Source organism: Leptidea sinapis, chromosome 7 (genome assembly GCF_905404315.1).
Source record: "Leptidea sinapis chromosome 7, ilLepSina1.1, whole genome shotgun sequence".
In the NCBI taxonomy this organism is placed as follows: Eukaryota; Metazoa; Arthropoda; class Insecta; order Lepidoptera; family Pieridae; genus Leptidea; species Leptidea sinapis.
This window is the reverse complement of record NC_066271.1, coordinates 13,132,949-13,157,313: the sequence shown is the minus strand read 5'-3', so window position 1 is coordinate 13,157,313 and position 24,365 is coordinate 13,132,949. Positions and strand designations below refer to the sequence as shown.

At 34.0% G+C, this 24,365-nt stretch overlaps 1 protein-coding gene across 1 annotated transcript in view; it reads right to left on the bottom strand.

The window, feature by feature from the left end:
* LOC126965328 (cytochrome P450 4ae1-like) overlaps window positions 1-24,365 on the bottom strand; it is a 232,865-nt gene that overhangs the window by 130,611 nt on the left and 77,889 nt on the right. The window lies entirely within an intron of this gene.

Below are 24,365 nucleotides of genomic sequence, written 5' to 3'. Positions count from 1 at the left end.
TAGCACTAATCAGAAACTTCAGGTCTTAAGAACCGCGAGAGCAAGTTAAGCATAAGCGCAGAAAAAACCCTTGATGGACCATCAAGGATTTTATTCATAGACTTAAGCGCAATGCCCAATAAAAAAAAGAGTTATATTAAATTGACTAAGGAACTCGAATAATTTGACTAAGATGCCGCGTGCTGCTACACCACGTTGCCACTCCTCTACTTCGATGAATACAAATTTAATAGAAATTAATTATGCGATCACAAGTAGGTAATAAATACATTGTGGTGAAAGCTTATAAAATACTAATGCACTTGTACTGTTGAGTTTTGGTTAGGAGAGTGTGGAGCCCGAGCATAACAGCATCTCAACGATGTAATAGAATATAAAAGTGGAAGTGATACACAGCTATTGCTCGTGTGGCACAAGTATGCTGAAGTCCGGAACAATATCCGCAACGTGTCGATCGTAACGAAAAATATTACAACATAATTGGCATTAATTGTAAATATATATAATATTTGCATATAAATATAACAACTATTTTAAAGATATTTTATTGTATAAATTTGTGTAATTTGTGAACAGCTGCAGCGTCCTCAGGCGCGAACCACGATAGAAATTTCTGCCTTTTAGTTGCATGCTAATATGATATCTATTTCAACGAATTTAAGTGTGAGTTTCTAGTTCATTAGACTGGAGTGATAGAGTTACCGCACCCTCCAGCGTTATAAAATCAAATTTTTAGGCTACTTCCGATTATATTTTCTACTCCGAAGCTTTCGCTCTGCTCAGCATCTGATCATGATGATCATTTCACTTTGTTATTCTTGTATTGATTAAAGATAACTTACGACAAATAGCTTTAATCGTAGTCAGCGCACAAAGTGTCATGATGTCGGATGGTGGTTTACCCACCAAATCGTTTAATTCCTTCACCATGGATCTGGATGTTTCGTTGAAAATTCCCTGGAACTCGGCAACTACAGGTGCAGTGAATGTGTTGCCAATCTTTTTTATATTTTTCTTCCATGTTGGCCCTTGAATTTTAATTGATTGAACTTTATTAATTGAATAAATACTGCTGTACTATTTTGGCTGGTTTCGATGACATAAAAAAGGCAACATTTCATTAAAAGAAACAAACCAGTAGAATTTTCTGTCCACCTACTTTTCATTCTGACAAAATGAGTGAATCATATTTTATTATAATTAAAAAACGAAAACAATCGAGGCACACTGCGAAAACAATTTATGATGCTTTCGGACCTAATGCCAGTGTCAGAAAGAGTAGCACAAATTTGTCTATGGCATTTTCAATCAGCTAATTTCGATGTCAAATGTATCTTGCACCTCGCTCTGTTACGGATAAAAAGGACGTTATTTTTGAAAGAGTGGCATATGGTCTATAGGTACTGGGGTGCGAGACGAGCTCACTGAAAGAATCCCCACGTCTCATATGATAACAACGTCTGAAAAGGGAGGTAGTCAAAGATCGATCAGGCATCACAGACAGACTGTGGCAAAACTCGGGCTTACTCGCAATAAGGTGATTGGAAGGACATAGTTCATTATGAGTATTTACCGCCGGGCAGAACAATCAGTTTGGATCACTACATCCAACCAATTATAAGATTAAGGCAAAAAGTTGAGAGACGGAAGAGATCTTTCATCACGACAATGCTAGACCACACACATCTTTAGCCACTCAACAAAAATTAAGAGCTTGGCAGGGAGGTGCTAATACATCTGAAATATAGCTATGACCTTGCACCTTTAAATTTCCAACTGTATCGGTCGTTCTAGAATAACTTAGGCAGTGTCAGTTTAACATCGAGAGAGAACTTCCAAAACATCTTTTCGCGTGTTTTCGATCAGTATCCCCAAATTTTCTACAGCAATAGGGTCATGTCAAGATAAATATATATAACTATGACAATGCAGAAAGTGGGTTGTAGTAAACTTGCTGTGACGGATGGCATTTCAATTTAATCGCACATAATATCATACTAGCTGACCCGGCAAACGTTGTTTTGCCATATATTTTTTTTTAGAGTTAGACCGTTTCTTGGATATTGCTTTATTTTTATAAAATAAACGTAGCCTAAGTTGCTCCTTATTACATCAGCTACCTGCCAATAAAAGTCGCCGGATTAACCGGAACAAACAGACAGACAGACCGACACACAAAAATTGTAAAAAAAAAATATTTTGGTGTATGTACCGTATATGTATTCATAATATACATTTAGTAAAAAACGGTTATTTCAATATTACAAACAGACACTCCAATTTTATTTAAATGTATAGATAATTCACACAATATTTTTATAAATTATAGCCTATATGTTATTTTGGTGTGTAAGCTATATTATTGCAAAGTTTCATCAAAATCAATTCAGTAGTGATTGCGTTAAATAAGTTCAAACATACATCCAGACATACAAACTTTCACATTTATAATATTAGTAGGATTATCCAAAATTAAATATTTACCTGGAACAGTGAGTATGCCATGTCCAAGCCACTTTTTGCTAAAATCATAAAAATACGCCTTTTCAACACATGTATTTGCGAACACTTTTGCTTCTTCGGGACTGCTTAGCACTGTAAAAATACATCTTTATGTAATACTATTTCTTTAAATTAACTACTTCCTGTCAGAGAATAAAAAGTTCTAGTTGAAAGACAAAATATTTAAGATTGTTTTCAAATAAACTGCACGAAAATCTTAAAGTTAGTTTGGCATAGTTAATAATTGCCTTGTTTTGCCAGTGGCTGCTTTACACATGATGCAGGTTAAATACTACAGCGACACCCTCTACCATAAAGTTGTAATGTGTAAGCATTATCGTGTTTCGCTCTGGAGGGCGCCGTAGCTAGTGAAATCACTGAGCAAATGAGACTTAAAATCTTATGTCTCAAGGTGACAGGCGCAAGTGTAGTGCCGCTAAGAATTTTTGAGTTTTTAAGAAACCTGAACGGCACTGCATTGTAATGGGGAGCACGTATCAATTGCCATTAGCTGAACGTCCTTCTCGTCTCGTCTCTTTTTGTCATAAATAAAACTACCATACCAAAAGCATTGGAAGGAGAATACTCTAGCGGCCCGATTTCAAATCCCTCACTGTCCACAAATTTAGGCACGAATAATTATCATGTTATAAAATTATAACGGAATCATTGAGAGACCAAAATATTCTGTCGCATAAAAGATAAAATTCATTCTGGGATAATGCAGTGCTCTTTGCACAAGAAGAAGACTGCAAAAAAGATTGAAATGGGAGAGATCCAGTGGCATGGACGGGCAAAGAATAAATCAATAGGAGTCGCAGTATGTTTGCATGCATGTTATTATCTGCTTAATCGAGAAAATATCATTAAAAAAAACCATTGTAACGCTCTCACAAAGGTTGATCTCAATCAAAATCAGGTTGGATTCTGTTTCTAGCGTAAGGTTACTCAGAAAAAGCTACCGGTGATTGTTTGGTGCCAGCTAAAAAAGAAGCATGTTAATTTTCGATTTGCGCTATTGAGCCAGTTCTAGTGCATTTTCTACTGTATGACTGTAACACGGTTCGTTTGACTGATATGTCAGTAGGAATAGACAAATCCAATAAAAAGGAGGGTTATTTCATAATATTTATCATAAAATATGACAACAATATTTACATCATTATGCCACTTGACGTCATGTTAAATTGTTAACCAATCGAGCAACTGACATACTTATCTATATAGGAAGACGATTTAATTGAAGTTTTGAAAAAGCGAGCTTCCATAGCTGTGATATATCAACAGCTTGATGTTCAGTTTGTGAACAACTGTCAAACTAATCTACATTCTCCTTATTCCCGCGGTGAAGTATGGAAGGTTTACTGCCAAATAAATTTGTAGTAATCTTATACTTACAGACAATAGCAACAGGTCCCAGCCAGAAAACAACCGTTGTAGTATTGTTTGCTTTTCTCAGCTGTGACGTTTCCTTTAACATCTTAAATAGAACTGAAATAAAAAAGTAACATTAAATCATGAGTTCTAAGTCATTTTAATCTATATAGTAGCCCACTCAACGATGAAAAAATCAGAGATTATTGGCATATTTGAAGAAATTGGTGCCTAATACAACAAAGTACTGATGGATGGGAGTGAAACTAATGGGTTTGGGGTGTATAAAGATAAAGCAATGGCTCGCCAACCCCCTACCACCAACTCATTGGGGTTGGGAAAGAGGAGATGATGGTATCCTAAAGCCGCAGACAACCAACGATCCAGTGGCACCTGACTTCATTCTCAACACCATATTTTGTCGCTGCACGACTGGGTGTGGGGTGCGATGTGGCTGCCGGACAACAGGAATTGGCTGTTCCAGTGACTGCGGTGTATGCTCCGTGTCATGCACTAACGATGCCCCCATCGAAAACACCGTCCATGATGATATTTGATGATGTAATTCTAGATTAAGAGGATGATTAAGAGTATATTGTTATGGGGCAGTGCGGCCGATATTAATACTATATTTGTGCTGCAGAAGAGGGCTATTCGCGCGATTTATAACCTAGGTCCTAAAGAATCATTAAGAGAAAAATTTAAAGAAATAAACATTTTGACTGTTGCTTCTCAATACATTTTCGATAATGTTTTGTATGTTCATAAGCACATTGAGGAATTTTCTAGAAACTGTGACATTCATAATGTTAACACGAGGAACAAACATAAACTTGTTATGCCTACTACTCGGTTGGGTCGAGTTAGTAAGTCTTTTGTTGGGCGATGTATATGTCTGCTTCTACAATATGATCCCAGATGTACAAAACAAATGTGTTGCGAAATTTAAAAGAATTGTTAAAACACGTTTGTGTGGGAAAGGTTATTATAGCATAAACGATTTTCTTAATGACACCACGGACTGGGAATAAAGCGAACACCCTCAGGCTCTTTAATTATAAATGTTTATTGTACGATATTACGTTGTAATCCATATTTTATATTAAAAAAAAAAGCCCGCTGAGTTTCTTGCGCCCATTCTTCTCAGGTCTGAGGCAGTCTCTTTTGAATGGGTGGTAGATTTTGACGTTCAATAAGTGATTTTAAATCCTATGTTGAATAAAAATATTTGAATTTGAATTAGAATTAAAATACACATATAAGTAACTTTTTTAATACATTCAATTCAATTCAAATTCTTATTGTGAATTTGGGTAATGTGTATGTTGAATATATTGAACAAATACAAAAATACAATAGCAACCAAAATCTGCCCGATTACAGCATGCATACAAATGCTGTTACAAAACGTTCATATTCCTATCAGCTAAAATGTCGAATTTTCTAAAGATTATATTTAAATGTCAAAAATCTAAATAATATATACCACAGTAAAAATATTCCGTAAGGTAACTATATTAGTCTTATATATCAAAACATTTTTAAACACCGAGATCTCCTTGTGTTTCTATAATATCTCTAGTTAAGTGGCCCAGCGCAGAAGAAGCTTTTTGTGAAATGGGCACAACTACTGGGTGGCTGTCAGAGCTCAATGACATTTTTTTTGCTGTTACGATTTTGAAATAAATTTAAATTAATTTTAACAAATATATTAATAGTTTCATAAATATACAGATTGTATTGTACAGTATTGTAAGAATTTTTAAATTCTTTAAATTAGGGCTTGCAACTATCTATAGCCATGGTAAACCATCAGTAGCGCCGACACTTTTCCTCGTTTCCCCAACATATTAAGTGCAACGGAGAATTGCCTTTACATTTTACTAATATGATTTAAATGGTCCTTCCAATTTAATAAAGAATTTATATTCAGACCTAAGAATTTTGTTAAATTTACTTCGTTGATACTTTTACCTTCATAATTTACATTCAGAACGTACGCTGTTTTTTCTCTGAGCCTAAAAATCATTAAGTTCGTTTTATCTAAGTTGATTATGAATTTATTATGATTAAGCCAGTTTATTGTTATATCTAGGGTATTCCTAACATTAATAATATTACTATCATCAGTAAAGAAGACCAAGACTTGGTTAAATCCATAAGTAAACCACAAACTGGAACCCTATTATTAAAATTAGTCAAGTCAGACGTTTGTTTTTACGAAAATCAAATTGTTCCTCTGCAAACAATTAATTTTTTTCAAGGACTCATAGCTAATCTTTTAAAAAACTTTAAAATGAATGGGGACAAGTGCTATGGGTCTATAGTTTTTCATCGATTCCTTGTTAAGTTCCTTGAAGAGTGGTTTTAATATAACAGTCTTCAGTTTATCGGGAAACACATCTTCAGCAATACAAAGATTAATGATAACACTCAGTACCTACTGGTGAGATTGTAAGTGATACAAATTTTAAAACCTAATGAGTTATTTGATCATATCCTTAATATGTACTATTTGTATTATTGAGCGATTAAATAGTTGTATTAACATCAAATGGGGTTGTAGGTTTTATAAATATAGGATTGTAATTTTTAAATAAATATAAATAGCGCGTGCTAATTTAGAATAATTTGTAAATCATGTTTGTTTTTAATTATAATAATTGAATCAAGTCTAAATTCAAAATTCTGCCTCGACAATAACCTAGAAAATTTCGAAAGCTATCTACTCAATTTTTTTTAAAATCGGTCCAGTAATGGCCGATAAACAATTTAACACAGAAATCAATTGAAGTCACCCGGTGGGAGTGATTATTACCTTTATCTACGCCCATGCTTTAAATCCTCTATTAAAGATTCTGAAACAGTTAGCTTATTGCCAACATTAAAACACCCAATGTTCTAATAACCATTACATCATCCAAAAGAGTGTTGTAATGTTGTACTGAATTTCATAACAACACTCCTATTTTTTTTTTCATTCCCTTCATGCTCAAAGAGTTTTAACAGACAGTTACATTCTTATTGCTCGATGCGTGGCATCTGTATGAATTTCAAAAAAAGAACATTTTGGTTGACGCGCGTTCCACACCACCAGAAAGTCACTCGCCGTAAAAAAAAGTAGGTTATTCGAATCCCCGCCATTTTTCTTCGATATTTTTATTGTTTTGTTTACAAAAAATGAGCGATTAATTTCCAAAAGAACATAATATTCAAGTGAATTTTAATTACTTATTGCACTATACAAAATGTAAATTACTACTAAAATAAATAATTCCCTCATTAATACTTAGTTTATTTGTGTATAATCAGTTATGGATGATATAAGGTTACTACTAGGACTGGCTGTTTTAATGTTAGCAGTAAGCTAACTGTTTCAGAATCTTTTAGAGGATTCATATTTTGGGTGTAGATAAAGTCTTGTATGCAACTGTTGATAAAGAAATTATTAAAAGATTTTGATATTTCTAACGGATCGCCAATTATATTATTACCAATAATAAATCGATTTATCTCTTCTTTGGGTGCCTTTACTCTATCATTACAACAGATTTGACAATGTTCCGTGTTGCCTTGGATTTATAAGTAGCACAGTTGATTTGATAAAAGTTCTGCGATTTTTGCGTTAATTTCATGATTTTGTTCAACCGTTTAGATAATTCTTTCAGTTAAGTTTTTTATTATTTTCATTAGCATCATTCTGTATTGCCATAGTTATGCATGATTTTTCTTAGAACAATTTTTAATGCCCTTAGAAAACCACCTTGTTCGTTTTTGCAGATATTTTTTTATTTTTATTACTGGAAAGTATAGTGAATAAAAAAGCATAAATAGAGCGTAAAAATTATTAAAAGCAGACTCAGAATTGTTAGTATCGTAAACCTCATTGAAGCCAAGAGAACCTAGATATTCTTTAGGTTTTTTTAGACTTTCTTTACTATACTGACGTGCTTCTGAAAACCAATATTTCAAACAATAACTAACTTTAAATAATTGCGCCGTATGATCAGATTAAGTACAGTCAAAACTTTAATGTTGTGGAAAAAATTATCAATGCAAGATGAACTGATTAGTCTTGCTAAAAGCTGAAAAAAAGTCCTAGCTTCTTTGGTGTCATCATTTTCTTTTTACCATAGCAGAACTCTTGTATGAGACAATCAAGATTGAGAAAAAAGGTATTGCAATCACTTTATAAAGTTTTTGTCGGTCTATAAATACATAATATTATAATTTTATGTTGCAAAAGTTCCAATGCACAGCATTCTTGCTAAAAAAAAATTTGTAACGAGTAGAGCTTTAAATTTATGTTGCTTGTGAACTAATAATGGAACCTACTTATTATCTATTATTTCTTGTAACATGAGCTCTTAGGGAGTTTTTATATTATTAGTGATATCAAGTGAGCTGATATCATGGCATTGTCATGTTGTGCTCATTGATACATAAAACGTCAACTGATTTTTATTTATCAATATACTAGCTGACCCAACAAACGTTGTATTGCCATATAAAGTAATAAAAAAAAACACGGGAATGTTAAAAGAAGAAGATCTGATTTATTGATGAGTCCATTAATATTCTGATGCAATATATTTATTTTATCATACACGAAAAAGATTTAAATGGTGGCGTGGATATATTACATTTATTATAAGTGTCATTTTTTAGATTATTAATATTAGTTTGCACGTTAGCATTGGAAAACTTTTTATTCAGCTGTTGGTCATCTTTAGGAAGATTGAAAATTAGACTTTAATGGCTTTAATTTAAACTTTAAAGTAATAGGAGATTGTCCCCTTTTTCTCTCGAGTCATTTGGGTTTGTTTGTTTGCTTCAAACTGAACTAAATTTTGTCAGCCACATTTGTAGATTTTGGATAGCACATTCTCTGAATGTTTCCGTTACTCCAACCAATATGTAACTGCTAACACAAACCTTTGCCATCTCCTCCGTAAACTTTATGTACGTGTCCAATAATTGGTAAGCTGCTGAAGCTTGTTAGATGTCTGTAGTTTTTTCTAGCTCGCCATGCGTAGATCTCCGTACATACATATAAGCAGGTAAGGAAAACGGCAGCACACAATAGGTACATCTGAAAAAAGGTTTTTTATTCATATTAATTTTTTAAAAATCTAACTAATCTGTACCTATATAAATAAGAATTTATGTATACATGACAGATATTATGTTTATGATAATATTGACACATTTTTACGCAAATTATGTTGTCCCGAACGAGGCACAGCCTGCAGTATCGGTGCAAGACAACGATAAATTTAATACAGTATACTTACTTAAACATACATAAATACATATAAATATCCATGACTCGGAAAATAAATCAATATTCAACATGTAAATGTTAGCACCTTTCGGGATTCGAACCCAAGAGCTCTAGCTCAGTATGCAGTATCACTAACAACTGGGCTCTATGGGTAGTAAATATTAAGATTTTGATTTAGATTCAGACATATTTGAAGTGGCAACTTCTCTAGTATCATTGTGATTTTCAAGTCGATGAAATGAAAAAGCGACAGACACATAATAAATTCATAAGATTTAATTAACGAGGGAGAAATTGACATTATAAGCATTATACAGTGTATTAGTACCAGGCGATCATAGTTGAAAAAGACTACTTAAGCGGCACGCATAGGGATGTCACAGAAAATTTTTGTTACAAATGAGATTTTTTTTTCAATTGAAGACCACTTTAACAAACAAAATGACCGTATTCATGCTCAAAGCTCTAAGGAAGCTTCCCAATTAGTCGACAGAGTATTAGCTATGAAGGAGTGACTGAGCCATACTTTTGTGAAAAAGTTATCAAAACATCGGCACAACTGTATCAAGATTCTTGAGAAGGTAGTGAAGCCCCTGAATTAGGGCTTCCAATCCCGCGGCCTGTATTCAATCTCGGCATTTGCGGGACTACGAATTTTCGATCCCGCGGGATCTCGGTATTTGCGGGCTCCTGCATATTGAAAATATGCACATTTTAAAACAATGAATTTATCAACTCCACAGTTATTTACGTACATATTACTATTAAAATGAGATCAATCAAATTATACTGTTTTTTTTTTCACAGAAAAAAAACAATTCTAAATAAAAAGCAAAACAAACAAATCTTTTTCAAAAAATACACAACATAAAATTACAAAATCAACCAAAAAAAAAACACATTTTTAACTGATAAATTATTAATTAATTATTAAGTTTTTCTGCTTTTAATATTAACTGAAAATGTTTGCGAAGGAAATACAACATTTCCAAATTGTCGTCTGCCAAACTACTTTACTCTATTGCCTGGCCAGAAAATGCCCTTTCTGCTTCCACACTTGTGGGCGGTATTCCTTTTAAGAATAAGAATGAAAGATTCATTCACGTACACACCCTTAAATTTTTATTCTATTCTAAAAGGATGTATCAATAAACATCACGAAAATACGAAACAGTTAATAACTTGAGTTATTAAGAATAATAATTCACGCAGATTATCCTATTTTGCATCGCATGCACGCTTATTTTCAGTCCCGCAAATCCCGCGGATCCCGCATCTCGCGGAATTGGAAAATGGTGCGGGATTGGAAGCCCTACCCTAAACAACACCATATTCAATAACCAAGCGCCGTCTTTCCAGCAAGACTCGGCGCCGGGTCACAAAACTCGGTCTACGCAGTCTTGGTTGGAAGTGTACGTTTCGGACTTCATCAGAGCTGAAGGCTGGTCGACTAGTCCCGATTTTAATCCGCTGGATTATGATTTATGGTCAGTTGTAGATAGTATGGCTTGCTCTAAGTGCCACGATAATTTGGAGTCCCTAAAAGTATCCGTACGATTGGCAGTGAAGAATTTTCCCATGGAAAAAGTGCGTGCTTGTATTGATAACTGGCGTCAATGTTTAAGAAGCCAATTTTTATATTTTAAATTGTGTTATATTTATGCATTAAAGTAACACACTGTAAAAGTAATATAACATGTACCAGGACCTCATATGCAGCATAGAGGTACATGCACAATGCTCATCTTAAAATTATTATATAAGTACTGACCCATTGTTGTTATTCATTGGTGTTCGCTTAGGCCTGAGCTGTTGATGTGTTAATACATGTTTGTGCGCGCATGCGTAGTACAAAGCTTAAAAAGGCATCACATCAACCGTGGTGTTTTGTATACGTGTACATATTATACGTTCGTAGAGTTTTTTCATCATTTCTATTATAAAATTCTTCATCATTTTTGATGGTTTCACTTCTACTACGTGTGAATTGCACACATGTTTTTTTTATATTCATCCCCATTAATATACTTCATTCGTTATGTCACAACTGTACCGTTACAGTAACACTTTTATATTTCGCGCCTCCGATGAACGATGGTTGGCACTAGAATTTAGTGCAATGGCAACACTAGCTGCTATTCACGATGCTCTTAAAGGAAGTCAGAGCGAACGCACTCCGACGTGGCACCGACAAATAGCTGTCAACGTGACTTAAAAATCAACGGTTATAACGTAACGGTCGCGCGCGCGCCACATCTCCAAGATTCTATCAACCACGCGAGAATCCCTGTAGCTGGTGAAGAATCATCGAGTGTCAGTAGCAGTTCAAGGTACGTACGTGCATTGTTTTGTGATTGCTAATTTCGAAGTGCTAAGAATATCGTCATCGCCGCGACCCGCTCTCGCTTCTCGCCTCCTCGCGACTCAAGCACATCTCACTTATAATTATGTATGTAGTTACAAACCTACATTGGCTGACACCGACTCCAAAAATTACAATAATCCTAACTAGAATTAGATTGTATAAAAATACGCAATTATTTTTATACTCGTACTTTTTCGTGCATATGATATCTTTTTTTTCGCTGGTGATATAGTGACTCTTCTTCAATAAGGCTGTACTTAATTTTATTTTTGCTGTACTTAGTTTGGTATCAGTCACACTGGACATGGACTAGATTTCAAGAAACCGGTTCTTTGGAAAAAAAGACCGAGATACGACCTACCTACAATAACAATGGAAAAAAAACAAACCTACCTACAATAACAATGGAACTCATTAACGAGTTACAGGAAGGGTCCGATCTGTGGCAGAATTTCTGTCTGTAATCAAAAATAATCTTAAGGATATTATAAATGTGAGTGTGAGTGATAAACACACTCGTAGACCAGCTACGGGTCCTAAATTACTCCGTGGGCACCATATTTCAAAGTAAATATTTTCCCAAAATTGTGTGACGTGGACAGATGTAGAATGGAGCAAGGTTTTATTTTATGATGAAGGCAAAATATCTTAATTTGGTGCGGATCAACGTCGTAAACTAAGTACGTGCTAAGAAGACCAGGAGAGCGTAATGCAGAGATATGTTTTGAAGAAGTTACGCCGTACGGTACTCTGTCATGTTTTGAGCTGGCAAAAAATTGTACTGAGTAAGTTTTCGTAGAAAATGACTCTCTAAAAAGTGCTGCTGTGTTTACCGACGACAATACTAAAGCATACCGAGCGGGCGACGTAGACGCGTACTTAAGTGAATTCAGGATCCGCCGTTTAGATTGGCGAGCATGAAGTACCGACCTCAATCCCATTGAGCATCTATGGGACTTTTTAAAACAACGTGTTGGTACGACGTATACCTCAGCTTCATAGTACATCCAGGAGCTAAATAAATACTTTTGCTATTACGGCCGAATGGGAGCGTATTCCCCAAGAACTCATAAAAATCCGAACCAAAGCATGCCACGAAGAATGCCACTGCCAGCAGTTATTTCAGCCAGCTGAGGCCACGTAAAAGTCAATTTATGTTACCTTACTTTATTGTCAAAATAAGTAATTTTCTAAAAAATCAAAATAAAACAAATTAAGATTGACTTAATTTCTAAACAAAAGTATTTCACATCAGTATATAATATTTATTTTATTTTGTTGCAACAAATCCCTTTGAAAACTGTTAGTACTGAAAATACTAAACCAAAGTGTCAGTTTTTTGAAATAAAACTTCTTTAGGCGCGACTTGGGGGTAACTCAGAATTTCTTTTTGACGGAAGTAACGCTCAGTACAAAATTCAATTGAAATAACTTTTTAAGTCATTATAATTTAATGGTTTTTACAAAATATTTCAAATTGTTCAGTAATATTTTATAAAAATCTCCTGGTGTATAATTTCTTTATTTATTATTACTACCATTGCAATAAATAATATATAAGTTTTAAGAAATTTTCTGACATTTGCGACATTCGCTTATTTGTTTTTGGTTTCTTCGCCCATTATTAGGACAGGCAAAGCGTTCGAGCCCATACAGCCATATTTGTTAATATTCAATAACAATACTAATAATAATTTAACCTTCAAGATCTTACTATCAATTATTTTATTTAATGAGTGAAAATTTTAAACTGTGCTAATATTATAGTTGTATTATATTATAAATAGAGTATAAAATGAAAATAATAATCTGTCAAATAAATGGCGGAATCCTGGGAACATTTTACCTTTTCATCAATAAGAATAAAAGAGAAAATCAAGAACCTCATAATGATTTGACCTGTAAAGTAAGTATTTATTTTCTGATGAGTAATAATATCAAAAAAAAAAATTATAGCATTCTTTGTAAAATATATAAAATCTCACTTGATAAAATAATATTAATAAAGGCATTTATTTTATTTTAGGTAGAGAAAATGCCAACTTTGCTCCAAAGATCTAGTTATATCCTAAGCGTTTCCGAGAAAAAAATCTAACAATGCTCCTAGCTCTTCAGTAATACGTGAGTGCTAAGTTGCTAACACGGCTTCATTTCATGTATATATAATCTTAATATATATAAATTACGTGACACGTTGTTGGTCCGCGATGGATTCCTAAACTAATGAACGGATTTAAATGGGGATTACTTCATGGAGTGCAGTTTAGTCCAACTTGAGAAATAGGATAGTTTTTATTTCGATCTGGGACCATAGTTATTTTTATTTTCAATATTTGTTTTGTATGGACATATTTTCTATGAGAGAATTTAGTGACGCATGGTTTGACAGTACCACTGTGAAACAATTTCAACAACAGGGAGCATTTTTTACGAAATTAATCTTGATATTTTTGGCAAATTCCTATAAAACAGTAGTTATATTTTCTATCACCTACAGAACAACGTCTGTCGGGTCAGCTAGTTTAATATATTTATGCATCTGTTAATAATCCTAAAGTTAATTATTATCAAGTTTTACTTCAATCGCGCGTAAGGGTTACACACACATACGATGTTTTAAAAGGAGCTTTTTATTTTATTTATTTTGTCCTCATATTTGTATTTCAATGAGTTACCCACTTTTGGGTAACTTTTATCTATTCACTTCAAAAATATTTAAAAACATTTATTAATAAAGTAACAATAAATTTAAATGCACGACAACAGTGCCGATGCATTTTCTGTTTTTGGAAGATTAGCTATACTTTAAAAACAACTTACAATAATTTAATGTTAAATCCAAGGACTCCAACGAAATATTTCTACAACTAACACACGAAACTTACAAATAAATATTATTTCACTTTAAGACAATGTACGACTTTATATAGTTACAACAAAATGCATGTACCTACAGAGCTGATCAAAGTAAAGTCTAGAGCGCGCCGTGACTTTTATCATCTATATTCAGTATTATCTTAACCTCATATTTTTCACCATCGTACTCTTAACTTCTCTGGTACGTCTGAAAATAGACAATATTAAAATAAAAAAACTATAACTCTCACGAAAACAGTTATGAAAAGTATCTCTCATAGTCATGTCATAAAATCCTTACTATATAACCATCCATAGGTTTAAATTAATTAAAGACTTGCGGGGGTTTGTGACTTTACCGCGTACCTAGATTTCGGCGTATAACTTCTTTAATATACCCTTTTATTGTACGCCGATTCAAAAGAAACAAATACTAAATGTTGCAGGGTAAACTTACCAGAAAATATGAATATATTAAAATCCCACTCAAAACGGCTTACAGGTTTCTGAAATAAGCACTAAAATGACAGATAAAAGTATTAAAAACCATGTTTATTAAGAAGAAATAGTAATATACTTACAAAAACTACCATCATATTTTGAGCAAAAAAGCAGCTACACGTGTAGGTGGTAGTACAAAAATGTTCGTAAAGAACATATTTCTATACATAGGCAGGTAGGTACTTTAAATACGACAAAAAACGACGGCTTATACCTCTTTATCCATACAAATTTTATTTAAATTCATTAGATTATTGGGGTTTAAAAGGTAGTTCCCTGCCTGAACAGTCACACAAACAGATAAGCTTCACTTCACACATAATATATCGATATTTTAAATAGTAGGCGCGCTCTATACCGTAATTAACTCTACATAGAACTCGGAACTATCATAGACGTAATGTGCGTCAATAACTTATTGATATTCATATTACTAAGGTCTAAGTAATAGTGAAGCCTAGTGGAAAACTTTATTTTGCTCTAGCAGATTACCGCGACTTCGTCTGCGTCTGTGATAAAAATCTTTGTTTCTTAAAACATTAATAGCTTATAATATTACTATTTTTATTGAAGATATCACAATAACTTTTAGACAAGAGCCAACTGTTTTAACATAGAAATAAAACTAAGAAGACTTAATTTAAATCTATCCAGTAGACTTTCCGTGAAAAAAGTGAACAAATAAAAACCGTTATCATTTTATTTAAATACATAAAGAAAAAAACAAAAATTGCTTAAGCAACCGATTTTTTAGCCGATTCAGTGCAAGATAATCCTCTAAGCAAATAAAGTAATTGCTTAAAACATCACGTCTCGAAGGGCACCATATTTTTTTTTTTTACTTATGTACATGCAAAGCGGTAAAGGCTGTCCGAAAATATATTTGAAGCTTGAAGTTTTAGAGCTCTTTAGATATCCCTGGTGTTACCGGAGAATGTGGGCGGCTTCTCTTCCATAAAAAAATATTATCATGAATGAGCTGATTGTTAGTAATTCAGATTTTTTTTATGACAATAAGGGACGAGACGAGCAGTACGTTTAGTTGATGGTAATTGATACGCCCTGCCCATTACAATGCAGTGGACGCTCAGGATTCTTGAAAAACCTAAAAATTCTGAGCTAGAGAACTAGAATTGCGCTCGCTATCTTTAGACATAAGATGTTCTGTCTCATTTGCCCAGTAATTTCACTAGCTACGGTGCCCTTCAGTCCGAAACACAATAATGCTTACACATTACTGCTTCACTGTAGAAAAAGGCGCCGTTGTGGTTCCCATAAAAAAGCCGGCATCCTATGCAAAGGAGCCTTCCACTATACCGTGATAAATAATAAAAGTGTCAAGTTTTGACTTCTGCCGGAAATAATTCCCGAGTTTCTGACCATTTAAAGTAATTTGCCACACAACGAATTAATCATCAATAAATTAAATGAACTCATTTTTGATAATTTGATAAGAAGTATCTTATATTATGGAATTAATCTTTTGCCTGTGGCTCAGCCGAAGCGCAATTATAAAATTATCATGATAAGGAAGCTTGTTGGTATTTTATATTAAAATTCTTTTAACCACATACGTTCATATTTATAAGTCAGATGCAACAAAGATATCAACAAGGAAAACAGAAATTAAATTACAAACTGCTCTATAAATTGTTTACAATAAAGAAAAATAAACGTCATTTGGATGAATTTAAGCTCCGATGTGTTTTTCTACCCCAGCTCCGAATGCTTGGGACCCTGGGGTAATAAACATCCTAAAAAAAGGAAAAAAAAACAGAGTGTGTTGCATTGCAAATCTATTGCACTGACTTTGCGACCAGTGGGAGCCTCCCAGGACACACAGCACAGGAAGCCGGCTAGATTATGGGTACCACAACGGCGCCTAATTCTGCCGTGAAGCAATAATGTGTAAACAATACAGTGTTTCGGTCTGAAGGGCGCCGTAGCTAGTGAAATTACTGGGCAAATGAGACCTTACATCTAATGTCTCAAGGTGACGAGCGCAATTTTAGTGCCGCTCATAATTTTTGAGTTTTTCAAGAATCCTGAGCGGCACTGCATTGTACTGGGTGGGGCGTATCAATTACCATCAGCTGAGCGTCCTGCTCGTCTCGTCCCTTATTTTCATAAAAAGAAAAACAAAATTCTCCTGTAATTACATTATGTAGAATCGTTTAGTGGGTTTGCATTGTGAGCATTATTTTTGTAATTTTGTAGCAACCATGTGTATGCTATAACATGGTTCGTCATGCACACTAAAAATGCGAATGATGGCTGGTCCATGCGTCACCTGCTTGGACATAACATATACAAGATTTATAAACGCAACCCTTGTAGAATAACATTGATATTGTACATATTTCTGAAGCGTCGGTGGTGCGGTTAAATCCTCGCCCGCCACGTACCAATGTGTTTTTCATATAGAACGTTTATTCGATATTTCGCGTCACAAGGTCGGCAACGCTCTTGTGATTCCTTCGGTTATTCAAGAAATTATAAGCCGCCGTAATCACATACCATCTGGTGACCTGAATGTGTACTCATTTGCCTTCCTCTACCATAAATAGACTTAGTGCCTTATTCATAATAAAACGCTTTTCGAAGGTTTAAAGCTATATTAGTTAAATCGGTATTTTTAGCCTATCGAACGTTTGATAAAATTTCTTATTCATATTCGATAGATAAATCTCCCATAGCTAATACGTCTCTATAGTACGCAATGTTGCCATTACGTACAAAAAAACATAATTTTATTATTATTATTATTATTGTTTGGCTTGATGGCGTATCCTTTTAGATTTCGCCAATGACGAGTGTATATTTCAATGTCAACGGGTTGTCAGTTGTCAAAAGTCGATGTCAAAATAAGTTCAAACTTCAAAAATCAATGTTTTGAAGTCTGTCGGTTGTCAATATATGACGGATATCCAAAAACTTTGAGCGGGAAGCTATATATCACATTATTTAACGTCAAATACGAGACTGCTGATCGATGTTTTTGCGTTCGAGTGCTTAAAATAGGTTTATAAAAGGGTCCTAGCTAATAGTAGCTTTATCGAAGAAATAATGAGCGTTTTAGCTCTAATATGCGATTAAGAATACCATTTTTTACATAAATACATACATACATAAAATCACGCCTCTTTCCCGTAGGGGTAGGCAGAGACCACTTCTTTCCACTTGCTACGATCCTTACATACTTCTTTCGCTTCGTCCACTTTCATTATTGCTTTCATACATGCTCTCTGGTTTAGGGTACTCTTGACCTGGCCTTTTTTCAAGACGTCCCTGATTTGATCTTGAAACGTCCGCCTAGGTCTACCCTTTCCAACACTTTCATTCACACTGGCCTTATACACTTTCTTCGTCAATCGTTCTTCATTCATTCTCTCGACATGTCCAAACCATCTCAGCATACCTTTCTCAATTTTTGTCACAGCATCTTCTTTCAGACCACAACGTTTTCTTATCTCACTATTTCTTACCCTGTCACTCAGTGTAACTCCTATCATACTTCTCAACGCTCTCATCTCAACTGCATTTATTCTGCTTTCATGTTTCTTCTGCCATACCCAACTTTCACTTCCGTACATGAGTGTTGGAACCAACACCCCCTCATGCACAGCCAAGCGAGCCTTATTAGACACCTTCTGACTGTTCATAAAGGAGTGCAAAGCTCCATTCACCATGTTTCCTGCATTCACTCTTCTTTCAATATCACTCTCATACTTTCCATCTCTTGTAAATTTAGAACCTAGATACACAAACTCATTCACCTGTTCAATTTTTTCATCTCCAATCACGATATTGCAGTCTGTCACTACCTCATCTCTTTCAAGCACCATCACTTTCGTCTTCTTTACATTCATCTTCATTCCCTTTCTACCAAAAGCTCCATTCATAGTAGTTACCATCTCTTGCAACTCCTCGGCTGAAGATGCAAGTAATACTTGGTCATCAGCATAGAAAAAACATTTGACGAGTAACTCATTCATTCTCAAACCACTGTCATTCTCTTTTAAACCTGTCAAGCAATTGTTCATGAACAGATTAAACAGCCACGGTGACGCTACACATCCCTGTCTAACACCTTTTTCGATATTAAACCATTCAGTGTATGCCCCGTTTATCCTTACACAAGCACTAGAATCTCTATAAAGAGATTGCAATGCTCGTATGAGAACACTGCTCACACCGCTCGTGGACAATCCTGACGGATGTTGTTCATGCACTTCCTCTCTTTCAAACAAACTTTCAAAATTCTCTTTCCATCTCTTTAGCACACATTCTTCTCCTCTTATAATGTTCCCATCTTGACTCCTGATTATACTGAGCTCCGAGGTAGACGTTTTTCCTCTGGCTGTTTTGATGGATTTCCAGAAGAACTTAATGTTTGACTGGAAATCTTCAGTGAGCCTCCTATCAAAATCATCCTTTCGTTCTTCTTTCTTTCTAGACACAACTGCTTTCGCTGCTGATTTCAATCTTTTATACTTCGTTCTTGCTTCCTTTATCTCGTCATCCGTTGCCTTTTGTACTTTTTGGGTAGCTTTTGTTGCTAAACAATCCAACCAAGCTTTCTTCTTTTCTTGCACCGCCATTTGTACCTCTTTATCCATCCACAAATTATAGTTCTTTCTTCCTTTCCTTCTTTTAGCCACCCCGCATACCTCAACAGCAACATTCACGACCCCTTTCTTAAATGTCTCCCACAAATCTTCAATCACACCTATCTCTTCTATGCCTTTAAAACTTTCTTTCAGTTTCTCTACATACTCGTCTTTCCTTTCTTTTTCTTGTAGATTTTCCACTTTTACTCTGTCCAAAACACTCGTAGGCTCAGCTCGTCGGTGTCGCCAACGTTTAAAAAGGCCGCGCATTCGGGCTATGACCAGGAAGTGGTCTGTGTCGAGGCCTACACCGCGGTATGCCCGAGCATCTAGTCCTTTCTTTCTCAGTCTTTCATCTACAATTACAAAATCAATCATACTTCTAGACTCACCCTCATCTCTTGTATACAAATGGATCTTTTTGTGGTTAAACATTGTGTTGGCCACGCAAAGATTCCATTCCAAGCATACTTCAAGCAGGCTTTTCCCATTTTCATTCACTCTCTCGTCCCCAAACGTACCCAGAACTCCTTCATACCCATCACGCTTTACTCCAACCCACCCATTAAAATTCCCTAACATCACGATCCGTTCATTTTCTCCGCATTTATTCAAGACCTCTCTCATACTGTCCCAAAATTCCTCTCTCTCTTTTTTGGCTTTTAATGACCCACCTCCGCACAGATCCGTCGGTGCATAGACCCCAAGGATAAACTTTTTTACCATTTGATACCATTTTTTAATAAGCATATATTAGCGATGTTTTAAATCTCCGCTAAGTCATTATGAATAAGAAAGTTAATATATATGTAAAGAAAACACATTCCTATTTTCTTAATTACCTTATGAATTTTACCACAGTGCCTAAAGGAATGTCAAAGCATTTATGAATGTGTTGTCAATGTCAGTGACTTGTGTCTAATCTGTGTTTTAAAGTTTTATCACATTTTACAAACTTGGAGGTTAGAGGTAAAATAGAAAAGATTAGAATTGAAAGTTGAAACTATCAATATTAATTAATAAGGAGTTGGCGTATTTAAAGAATAAACTTTAATGTCGTTTCTTTTATTATTTCAGGTTTGTTTTAATATGGTGATGTCATAAATTAAGTGTGTTAAAAACTATAAAGCATAATAAATCTTTTATTATTTCAGAGCAACACATTATCGTTTTATTAATTGGCCGATCCTAAAAACTATCATTATAAAACGACATTTTTGTTTGTAAAAGTCGATTGGAAATGGAGAAACTACGTTTTGAATTTACACTGTTGCCTGGAAGTGATGGAAAATCAAACATAACTTCTATAACCTCAATAGCCACGATGGATAATAAAGTATATAAAATACCGGAAGAGTTACAGTCAGCCAGTCTTCATAAAGAAATTGTGAAAACACCTGCGTATATCAAAGTAAAAAATAGTTTAAAAAAAAGGTACCAGTCAAGAAGAATATGGATGACAATGAACACTGACAAAAGAACTCGAAAAGACCTACAAAGATGAGGATGGTAATTTACAATTTGGGGATCTATATCTAGAAGAAATCAGCCAAGAAACACTTGCTACTCAGAAAACAGAAACAGGTTCATTAGAAAAGCTAGTAAAAATCAGAGCTTAAAACGTATTGCTAAAAGTTTGTGATTGATAAATTCACAAGTAAACATTCCAATGCAAACCAATGGATTGAATTGTTTGAAAAAGAATGCATGCGGTTTGATGTGACAACAGATGAAAAAAAAATTGAAATATTCAGGTTATTTCTGTATAAAAGTTGTGTAGATTGATAGTTCAATGATCATAAAATTAACCATGAACTCGGAATGGTTGACATGGAAAAACAAATTCTGTGAGACATTCGCAAATAAGGGATGGAACCCAGTCACATATGCATTATTATTTAAATACAAAGAAGGTTCATTATTGGATTACGCTATGAGGAAAGAAAAACTTTTACTGGAAATGAGAAGAACAATTTACACAGGTACTTTGGTGGATCTTATTGCAGCGGGTTTACCAGAATTTATAGTTAATAGGATTGATAGGGAAGTGTTGCAAGACACAGTGGATCTGTTCAATGAAGTGAGCAAGTATGAACATATGGTAAATAAAAGAGTTTTTTTGAATAAGAAAAGATATGAATATCCTAAAATTAATACTAAAAATGAACATAAATACCCATGCAAGATTTGTGAACACTTAAATAAAGGCACTCGGTACCACGCTGAAACTATATGTTGGTTTAGAACAAAAGAGGATGATAAGTTAAAGAAAAATTTTATCAAACATGTAAACAATTCGGTGATTGAAGCTGAGTTAAATGAAACCGATCAAAAAAACTAATAAAATTGCTAAAATTAAAAGGAAAAAGACACATTTTGAATAAAGCTAATTTAGTAACAATTAATGGTGTTAAAAAGACAAGTGGTTTGACGAATTTGAAAATAAAAATTTTTGAACTAGAAAAAAATGTTGATGTTTACATAATCGATGAACAAAACTTTAATTATGATTTTTTGATTGGATTAGACATAATAAAAATGTTTAAACTTATTCAAAATGAAGACTAACAATAACACAAAATCAATTTAGTATTGAAACAAAAAAAAATTAAAGAGGTTTTGAAAAATATACAAGACAAGAATAACATTACTAGAGAACACAAAATAAATTTCAACAAACATGTTAAAGAAGAAGATTTTGAATTAAAGATAGATCACTTAAATCAATATCAACAAAACAAAATAGATACACTGATTTACAAATATAAATCAGTTTTTGCAAAAGATAAGTATGATGTTGGTACTGTTAATGGATATGAAGCGAGAATAGATTTATTAGTTGACAAATATTGTAATAAGAGGCCCTATAGATGCACTATAGAAGATAAAAAAGAAATAGAGAACCAAATAGGAAAATTACTGGATAATAAACTCATAGAAGAATCATATAGTCCATTTGCTGCACCGGTTACATTGGCATTTAAAAAAGAGGAGAACAGAAAATCCAGGCTATGTATTGACTTCAGAGACTTGAACAAAATAGTTGTGCCTCAGGCTCAACCTTTCCATTAATTGAAGACCTAGTTGTAAGAACTAGAAATTGCAATTTTTTTTCAACATTAGATATTAACTCTGCTTTTTGGTCCATCCCTTTACGAATCAAAGATAGAAAAAAGACGGGATTTGTAACACAAGATGGCCACTTTCAGTGGACATGCCTACCATTTGGGCTGAAGACATCACCTGCAATTTTTCAGAGAATATTAAGTAACATATTGAGAAAGTATAAACTTACAGATTTTACAGTTAATTTCATTGATGATTTACTTATTTATTCTGAAACATTCCAAGACCACATTAATCATTTAACTAAGTTGTTACAGGCGATCAAAACCGAAGGTTTCAGGTTAAAATTTACCAAATGCACATTTGCATCAAACTCTGTCAAATACCTGGGTCACATAATACAGAATAATTCTGTGAAACCACTCAAAGATAACCTAATTTCTATAAAGGACTTTCCAGTTCCATGAACACAAAAGAATGTAAGACAATTTCTGGGAAAAATAAACTTTTACCATGAGTATATACAAAAAAGGGCAATAATACTTGAACCATTGCATCATTTACTCAGGAAAAATCAAAAATTTGTTTGGTCAGACAAATGCCAAAAAATATTTGACATGATAAAAAACTTGCTATGCTCTCAACCAGTTCTAGAAATATTTGACCAACATTTGCCAATCAACATCTATACTGATGCTTCTATAGAAGGCATTGGAGCAATTTTAAAACAGATACAGCCTGATGGAAGAGAAAAACCAGTTGCATACTTTTCAAAAAAACTAAATGAAGCCCAGAAGAAAAAGAAGGCAATATACTTAGAATGTTTAGCTATCAAGGAAGCACTGAGATACTGGCAGTACTGGCTAATAGGTAAATCATTTACAGTTTATTCAGATCACAAACCACTAGAAAATATGAATCTGAAATCTAGAACTGATGAAGAGCTGGGTGATTTGATGTATTATGTTTCTCAATATGATTTTAAAATTAAGTATGCTCCAGGAAAACAAAATTTGGAAGCAGACTGTCTAAGCAGAAATCCAGTATTAGAGTCTGAAGAAAATACAGATGAACAATTAAAAGTTGTTAACTTTGTTAAACTCAAAGATATTTTAACAGATCAAAAAAACAATGAAGAAATACAAAATCAAAAAAGCAAATTGATTGAAAAGAACATGGTCTACTTAAAGAGGATCAAGAAAAAAGAAAAAATTATTCTATCAGAACAATTCAGCATTAAATTATTGGAAAATATACATAAAAACCTGTGCCATATTGGAATTGGACAAATGCAGAAAACAATTAGTCCACACTATGTGGCCAAAAATTTGATGATAAACATCAAAAAAGTTCGTAGTAATTGTGAAATTTGTATTAAAAATAAATCAAGAGGACGTGACAAATTTGGACTTATGTCTCATCTGGGCCCAGCCAAAAAGCCTTTCGAAATAATGTCTATAGACACAATTGGTGGCTTCGGGGGCTCAATATCAACAAAGAAATTTCTTCATCTCTTAGTAGATCACTTTACAATCTTGTAATTTACATATCTATGCATTTATTCTAACATCAAAAACGCAGACGGCAGACGATTTTGTAAAACTAGTCATGAACATATCAGAGGTGGAGAATATTGGCATGCTTCTCACTGACCAGTATCCAGGAATAAATTCGAAAGAATTCAAGAAATTCTTAAAAGACAAGAGAATCCCAATTGTCTTTACAGCAGTAAATGCCCCATTCTCAAATGGCTTAATCAAACACTAGTAAACAAAATCAGATGTAAAATAAATGGGGAAAAAAAAGG